Genomic DNA, 9,498 nt, shown 5'->3' with positions numbered 1-9,498 from the left:
CCCCAAAAGTTTCCTTCAACACACACACACACAATTAACCCATACCACCCTCATTCCCTAGAATCACCAACACTTCATCAAAAAGCAAAAACACTTTTCTCTCTCTCATCTCTTCAAATTTTCGAGATTCCTCCAGGAGTTCTTGAGTTCTCATCCACCTTGGTAAGTAAATCTCTTCCCACACTTGATTTCCTTACATTTCTTCACTCAAATCATGAGTTCCTTACACAAATATCGTCATATTTGTTGTTAGATCTTCGAATCTTCAAGCATCATCTAAGTGTTCTTGAGTTGAACACTTCTTTTCTTCATCATCCATCTACTGAAATCAGTCAAGGTGAGTTCATACCCCTACATTTTCATGTTTTCTTCAAGTTTTAAGGGGGGGGGGGGGGGAATACAAGTTAAAACACCAAGAACACAACTAAACTCAAACAACAGCTTTTATCAGAAAAGTTGAGTCTTATCCACGGACTCTTTTTAAATTCTTAAACTTAATATCTTTCAAAACTGTTTACCATGCGAATAGTTCAGGTTCATACCTTTAAAATGACTACTTGCACATCTCCATACGATTTTTCTACGATTTATGGTGATTTTTACAAAACTGCCTATCATTTCAGAAACGAATTCGGACCAGTCTGTGAATATGAACATTTTAACACAAGTTAAAGACTTCCAAAAATCATAATAAAAATTATGAATAAACTAGACACATTTTATGAACTCTCAGAATTTACGGATTCAGTTTTCGACTTCGTATGATTTTTCTGTGATTTTTCTAAAACAGTGCAGAACGGTTAAAAACTAGTTAACAGCTTATAACTTTCATAACACTTTGTATTATGTTGAGCAAAGTGTATAACAATAAGTTCTACATATTGAATGTAATTATTGCTAGTTTATCATCATAAACTGAAAGTTAGACATTCATGATAAGAATTCTTCATTCATTCGAACACATATAATAAGCTATAATAAGCATAGTTTATGGATTTTTACTACATGAGAAAGGTTTTACTCTCAAAACAAATGGGTTTTTCATATACTACATAATAGTAATAGTTTATGGACTTATAGCACTAATGTGTTTTCGGATAAACTATAATAGGTATAGTTTATGTATCATTTACATTTCAAACTCATTGACCAAACGTTTTCAGTTCAGTCAATGTATCATTTACATTTCAGTAAGATTTCTTTTACATTACAAACATATTGGATAAACTATAATAGGTATAGTTTATGTATCATTTACATTTCAAACTCATTTACCAAAGGTTTTCAGTTCAGTTCACGTAAATCTGTTAATGAATAAATTTGTGAGTCATTCGCTTCGTGTTACCTTCATGGTAACAAAGTCAAAAGTCCTGTAAATTGTAACCAGAGTCTCTTGTAGGGAGAGCGTGATAGTTGTGTATAGATCTATATTGGGTCTGACAAGCCCGCACCTGAGCTGCATGCAACAGTTAGACCGGCAGGTCTGAGGTGACAAGTGTCATTTAACGTGCGACGCCTGAAGAACGTCGTATTACGAGGCCGTCTGAGTCTTAGCATGGTTATAATAGCTCACATGTGGTATTAACAAATCATAAGATTTACGGGTTTTACTTTCAAATTAAAAAGGGTTTTATGTCGATTTAAAATCACTTTTTATATCTTTAAGTATGGAAAAATACTTGTTTATTTTCAGTCCTGGGATTTAGGACTACATAACTTTATTAAGGAAAATATTGGATTTTCTTTGGAAACATACTTCTATTAAAACTACATATAGCTAGAATTGTTAGACTTCAACTATAATTGCTAAGTGTATATGATAGAGTTATATAAGAATCTAGTCACAATCGACTTAGAATTGATGGGTCCGCCTTATCTCATGTTCCTTGTTTGGTTGTGGACCTAGGGCAGACCCATTATATTCAACGGTTTATTTAACTTAAATTTTATCTAACTTATATATGTTGGGCGATTATAGAAGGAATCTATGGGTCCTTCTAGGGTTCATTATCGCATAACATAGAAGCATTCATTTCACACTTAACAAAGAAAATATTGGGTTTTTCTGGAAACATACTTTGTCGCTTTTACAAAGAAAACGGTTTCTTTCTCAAACAAAACTCTTATGAACTCACCAACTTAATTGTTGACACTTTTTCAAAACTACTTGTATTCTCAGGAAATCAGTGAAACAGGAAATCAACAACATTTTGAGGATGGGACGTTAAATCGTCAAACAGTTCATTTTGTCATCATAATGTAATTGATTTGAAACATGTAAACATATACTTTGGTGTAACTTTTTCAATTATATTTATGATGGTTGAAATTACTTTGAGCACTATTATACTCGTTGTGATACTATACATGAAGTCCTCCACCCCCGGACGTTTCCGCCATCCTTGGTTTGGGGGTGTGACAACGGCAGTGCGGCAAGATTACGAGGAACGACAACATGCTAATTTACTTGATAGTAGGTGTAGAGAGGTTCTACAGGTTGCAAGATATGCTTGGATTCGATAAGGCCATCAATATTGTCGACTGGATGCTCATGAAATCAAATCTCGCTATTTAAGATCTACTCCCCCAGCAGTTAGACCGTACTTGTAGTCTCATTGGTCTATCAAACAACGGATCTTCTGCATCAGAATGTGAAGTTATGTCTGGATTTGATTATCAATCTATGGAGAAAATTTGGGAAGATAAGGTGATTATAGTAGGTGCCGCAAAATCTACTTCCTCTAGCAATAACAAAGAGAAGAAAAAGCTTGATAGAGGAGTTAGGAAAAGTGTGTATATTCATCACTCTCTTGATAAAGAAACTAGGGAACAAGCAAGAGCAAGGGTAAGGAAGAGGACAACTGAAAAGAGAAATAAAAAGATTGGTGGGGGTGATCTTCATGGTTCTGGCTCTGATCAGTATTCTAAATTTAGACCATATTTCGATCAGGTGATGAATCAAAAAATAAATCGATTAGGGTCTGGGATTCCCTTTGGCGAAAACCGAGCTCAAACAACCGATCAAGCAGAATATCCAAATTCCCATTTTCAATTTAAGCAAGGGATTGTTGGTGATAAATCGCCAGCGATGCCAAACAGTTGGAGAGAGAGAGAGAGAGACCCCTTTTGCATATTATTTCATTTTTTTAGAATAAGTGAAAACATCATAAATGCTCCCTGTGGTAGTGAAATAGTCAAATGACTAAAATGTCTTTCAGTTAACGGACAAAACTTAACGGAGTTAGCAATAAGGGTCAATCGTCAAAAGTTTTGCAAGCAAAAGGACCATCTACGATGTTTTTAAACCATGGGGACTAAACTTCAGATCTGGAAAAACCACAGGGACCATTTATGATATTTTTTCTAGGAAAAATAATCAAACTTTTTTGTTTTTCATTGATAAAACTAAAAAAAAATGTAGTTAAACCACAAATATGGCCAACATATAATTATTTCTCCATAGTTTGTTTTATTAGTGTAAATTTATTTATTTATTTATTATTTTGTTTGTATTTACTTTGAAATATTATTTTAAAAAAATACTTAATGTTTACTCATTAATATTTAATATTTTCTGAAGAAAAAAAATACTTAATATTTATATCTTTGTAACCCGTGTAGTACACGAGTTTCACACCTAGTTCATAATAATATATGATCTTTGATATCGTATTTAAACAATATATTTTCCTATCCATATCAATATATTTGCAACATCATGCAAGTTATAAACAACAATTACAATAATAGAGGCTTCATAATCCAGTTGGCAACGCTTGTCCAATATGACTTTTTCTAGGTTCATCACTAACTTTATAAATTATTTATTTGTTTATCATTACATATTGAAATGATTTGATGTAGAGACCAATTTTTAAGGTAATAAATCATGATGTGCTTGATGTAATCACGAGGAACATGCAATTTGTATGTAGGGAATTATATGTGTTGTCGATGGATAAGTAGATGAACTTGTACTTAGGGTGTTCGTTTCGACAATACGGGTATCGATTTGCACCGGAGTGTAATCATCAATCCCTCTTTAAAACCATCCAGCCATATAACAAATACTTTTTGTCTTATGTACATGAAACCATTTCTCAACAACTCAATTATCAAAATGTGTTCCTAAGGTAGCATAGTGTTTATTTCTCTATTTATGTGTGTTTCATATTCGATTTGGGAGTAAAGGGCCAACTACATTATAAATGAGTTTAATTTCATAATTGGGTTTGAGACCTTTCATGCTTACAATAAATCATTTTAATGTTTATATTTCCTTTAGGTTTTGATGATTACAAGAAATCAAATTTGATGATGGTTTGAGTTCAATTTTAAAAGTGGGTTGTGTGTAATCGGAAGAACCTGAACATAAAGATCTATTCAAGATCTTCCAATTTTAGGCGTTTATATGTGCTAATGTTTGGTTTCGAATTTCCATTTGTATATGTTTATAGTTGGATTGGTTTTGATGTTGGTTATATTTATTATTTAAATTTCCCGTATGTTGCTTTGATTATGGATTTTAATTTTGGTTTTGATTTGCATCCACACATGGAAATCTTAGATTTTGTTGTATGGAGTGGAAATATTAGATTTTGTTGTATAGAGTGGAAATATTAGATTTTGTTGTAGGTCCATATGACCAGAAATTGGAGGAAGATGATGTGAATGGAGGGAGTCGGCTTTGTTCCTTATGGTCGAAGACGTTTTTTTGTTCATGTCATTATAACTAGAGGCATGATATAGGAATCGGTTTTTGGTTGGGAAAGGGGTTGGTGTTTGGGTCCCTATCCAATTTAATAATAATAATAACATTAAAAAAAATGTAAAAAGAAGATATCCTTTTATAACGACAACACACTTTAATACACTCCATAACTACTTATGAATTCCATATATGTTCTAGATAGGACCTGAGCCATCAACCTTATGGAGAGAAGGCATCTCGATACCCCTAAGACAAAGGCATGTTGGTATAAAAGATCAGGACCGACCATATGTGTATAGAAACAAAGATAGGGCCCCCACTTCTAGAGGGCTCCACTTAACCAAATTTGGAGTCCATGTAAATTCACTAATCGACAAATAACAGAACCTCAAAAAAAACCTTAAACTTTTGGTCTTCTTCCTCTCCATTCTTTAATCTTCAACTCTGACTTTCGTTCTTCTTCTTCTGTTGTTCTGCATTGATTCACAGATCCTTCCTTCTGTTGTTCCGCATTCACGGCTTCTTCCTTCACCATTGAAGCCTTCTCCATTCGCGGCTTTAATTGAAGCATCTTTTTCCTTCTCCATAGTCCATTCACGGCTTCAATTTGAAGGTTGTCACAGGACTGAATTAACGGTAATATATGTATTGTTTTTTCACTTTTCAATTTTTATTTTTTCCATTATTTGTCATGATGTCATATGATTATCTAATTAGGTTTAATACTTAAACTCTTAAAGTTGATTAGGGTTAATAGTTATTACTTATTAGTTAATAATTTTCAGTTTTTAGTTTCTGATTTGTTCATGTATCTGGTTTTTTATTCCATTGTTCATTGATTACAATAGATTACGATCTACAGAAATCAGTGAATCAGGTTTGAACGAATTTGAGTTTTCAGTTTTCCAGATTTGAGCTTTCCATTATCTCAGGGGCGGTATAATCCTAATCCATATCTTCTATACTTATAGTAGTTGTCTTTGTGATTGTTCATTGTTATTATTAATAAAATACTTAATAATCATGTCAAAGAGAAAATATGAATCAGGGGCTTTAAAAATGAAAAGGAAAATGCAACAAGAAGCTTTTATAGAATCACAACAAGGATCATTTTTAAAAATTTTAACTACAAACAAAAATGTTGATAATGAACAAGAACAAACTAATGTTGATAATAATGATCATGAACAAACAAATATTGAGAATGATAATGAACAAACTAATATTGAAATTGATAACGAAAAAACTAATAATGAAAATGATAATGAACAAACTAATATTGAAATTGATAACGAAAAAACTAATAGTGAAAATGATAATGAACAAACTAATATTGATATTGATAACGAACAAACTAATAGTGAAATGATAACGAACAAACTAATATTGAAAATTATAACGAACAAACTAATATTGATATTGATAACGAACAAATTAATAGTGAAAATGAAAATGAATAAACTAATATAGAAAATGATAACGAACAAACTAATATTAAAAAGGATAACACGCCTTTAAACATATATGATCCAAGTAGATGGAGTAATATTAGTACTAATTTAAAAGATTTAATCGTAGAAAAAGGTCCTATTAAGATTTATGATTTTAAATTTCCAAAAGACCAACATTTAAGAAGCTTTGGTACATCTCTTTATATGTAAAAAATACCAAATAGAGAAAAATACGAACGAACATGGTTGGTTTATTCCATAGATGTAGATAGAGTTTTTTGTTTTTGTTGTAAATTATTTAATGTGAATACATCTACATGTTCATTAGTACATAAATGTAACAATGATTGGAACAATATTTCTAGTATACTAAAAAGACATGAAGCAAGTAACAGACACATTCTTAATATGAGGTCATGGATTGACTTACAAACTAGATTAGCAAATAATAAAACAATTAACAAACAAATCCAAGAACAAATAAATAAAGAAAAAGAACATTGGAAAAATGTGTTAATAAGCATCATTATTGTAGTAAAAACTTTATGAAATAATAATTTAGCATTTCGTGGAACAGATGAAAAGATTTATGAAGAAAATAATGGTAATTTTTAACTATAATTGAAATGATTGCGGAATTTGATCTTATTATGCAAGAACATATTAGGCGAATTAATGAAAAAGAAATTCATAATCATTATCTTGGACACAATATGCAAAATGAACTTATTAGTTTATTAGGAGAAGACGTTAAATGTAAAATTATTGAAAAAGTAAAAGAAGCTAAATACTTTTCAGTAATACTTGATTGTACTCCTGATACAAGTCATAAGGAACAAATGTCAATTATCTTACGATGTTTAGATCTTTCAACAACTCCTATAGAAGTTAAGGAGTACTTTCTAAAATTATTAATTGTAGATAACACAACCGGTAAAGGCTTATATGATGCAATAGTTGATGAAATTAAAAATATATGACTAGATATAAATGATGTTAGGGGTCAAGGTTATGACAATGGATCAAATATGAAAGGAAAACATCAAGGTGTACAGAAACGATTGTTAAATATTAACCCTAGAGCATTCTACACTCCTTGTGATTGCAATTGTTTAAATTTAGTAATTTCTGATATGGCTAATTCGTGTGATAAAGCTAGTGAGTTTTTTGGAGTTATACAACGTATATATTCGATATTTGCTTCATCAACTCAAAGGTGAAAAATATTACAAAATAATATATCAAACCTAACACTTAAATCATTATCAGAAACTCGTTGGGAAAGTAGGGTAGAAAGTGTAAAAGCAATTAGATTTCAAGCACCACAATTAAGAAATACACTTTTACAATGATCCATAAATTATGGAGATCCAAAAATTAAAAGTGAGGTTAAATGTTTAGCTACATATGAACTTGAAAACTATGAATTTTTATTAGGAATGGTTATTTGGTATGATGTTTTGTTTGCTATTAACACTGCTAGTAAAAGCTTGTAATCAAATGATATGTATATCTATGATGTTATAGATCAACTAAATGAACTTTTGTGTTTCTTTGAACAATATAGAGAAAACGGATTTGAGAATGCTTTAGATTATGCAAAAGAATTGGCTTTAGAAATGAAAGTAAAACCGGAATTTTGTGAAAAACGTATCATTCAAACAAATAAACGATATGATGAAAATGTTGCTAATGAAACTATTAAAACTCTTCTTCAATTATTTAAAACTGATTACTTTTTATATATAATAGATAAAATTATTACTTCACTTAAAAGTAGATTTGAGCAATTTAATGAGTTCAAAAATATTTTTGGTTTTCTATTTAGTATAAAAAAATTAAAATCATTTGATGAAAATACTTTAAAAGAACATTGTTTAAATCTTGAAAAATCATTAAAGCATGATGATAGCTTAGATATTGATGGTTTAGATTTATTTCATGAACTAAAACTTTTAAGACGTATTATACATTTAGAACGTGATACAATTATTAATATACTTAATTACATTAAAAAGTTTAGTTTTTTTCCAAATACATATGTTGCCTGTAGGATTATGTTAACTATTCATGTAACCGTTGCCTCTGCGGAAAGAAGTTTTTCTAAATTAAAATTGTTAAATAATTATTTAAGATCTACAATGTCACAAGAAATATTAAATGAATTAGCTATTTTATCAATTGAAAAACATTTAGTAAACGAAATTGATTATGAAATTTTTTTTAAAGAATTTGCATCTAAAAATGCTAGAAAATTTAACTTTATGTTTTTAATATATTCACAAAAAAATATACATAATAAAAAAAATTAACTTCGTCAATTATAAACTTTTTAGTTTATTTGTCGGTCCCAAGCCCAGATAAAGAATGAGGGTTTATAACATTAACTTAGTAAATGTCAAAGGGCCCTAAATTTTTGGTTCACTTAGACCATCTCCAACCCATCTCCATTTTTCTCCCATAAATGGAGTGAAAAATGGAGTAAATAGTTTTCATCTCCAACCCTACTCCATTTTTTACCCCATTTTTTACCCCAAAAAGTATATTCCTAAAATATTTCATATTTATAACTTATATATATATATATATATATATATATATATATTGTCAAATACACCCCTCTACTAATTAAACTCTATATTTATGATTAATTAGTATAAATTAGTATATAACATTATATTATAAATATTAAATATTGCATTTAAACTATAATTAGTAGATAAAATAAACTAGAAATGTATAAAATAAAAATGAAAGGGACTAAAATTGACAACCAAACTTCACCTCCATTTTTAGAGATATGAATAGTATTCCCCCATATACGGGGGAATACTATTCATGTCTCCAAAAATAGAGGTGAAAATGAGGTAGGGTTGGAGAAGAATGGGGGAAGAAGTGGGGGAATAAATGGAGTTTGGGGTGGGTTGGAGATGCCCTTAGAACCCTCAAACTGGTTGAGCCGCCCCTATAAAAGATGTCTAAGTAGCAACATAACAAATTTATATAAGACATGATCAACACCACAATAGAACTCTATAATAAAATCCTCTTTAATGAGATGTTATTTTATATTTTATTACAATAAGTCTCAATTTTCAGATAATTCAATTTGGTTAATTGAATAAGGATATGTACAACCTCTGGTTGGCGGCGGAAACGTCGGGCTATGCGATGTTAGAATAATGGATCACATGCAACATATATATAACAACACACCAAATCTTATCACATATACATTACCTTTTATAAGTTACATAATTGTTCGAGGTACAGGTACAAGACAAATGCAAAGTAAATCATCGGGACAAAAATACTTCCAACTGCTCTCTCGGGAAT

At 30.3% G+C, this 9,498-nt stretch overlaps 1 pseudogene; it reads left to right on the top strand.

The window, feature by feature from the left end:
- Positions 1–2,455: 2,455 nt before the first annotated feature.
- On the top strand, positions 2,456–4,326 carry LOC145111126 (uncharacterized; annotated as a pseudogene).
- The last annotated feature ends 5,172 nt before the right edge of the window (positions 4,327–9,498 follow it).

This window comes from Lactuca virosa, chromosome 1 (assembly GCF_052849685.1).
Source record: "Lactuca virosa cultivar CGN04683 chromosome 1, Lactuca_virosa_CGN04683_v6, whole genome shotgun sequence".
In the NCBI taxonomy this organism is placed as follows: Eukaryota; Viridiplantae; Streptophyta; class Magnoliopsida; order Asterales; family Asteraceae; genus Lactuca; species Lactuca virosa.
Note: the sequence above shows the minus strand (reverse complement) of the source record. Positions and strands in the feature narration are given on the sequence as shown.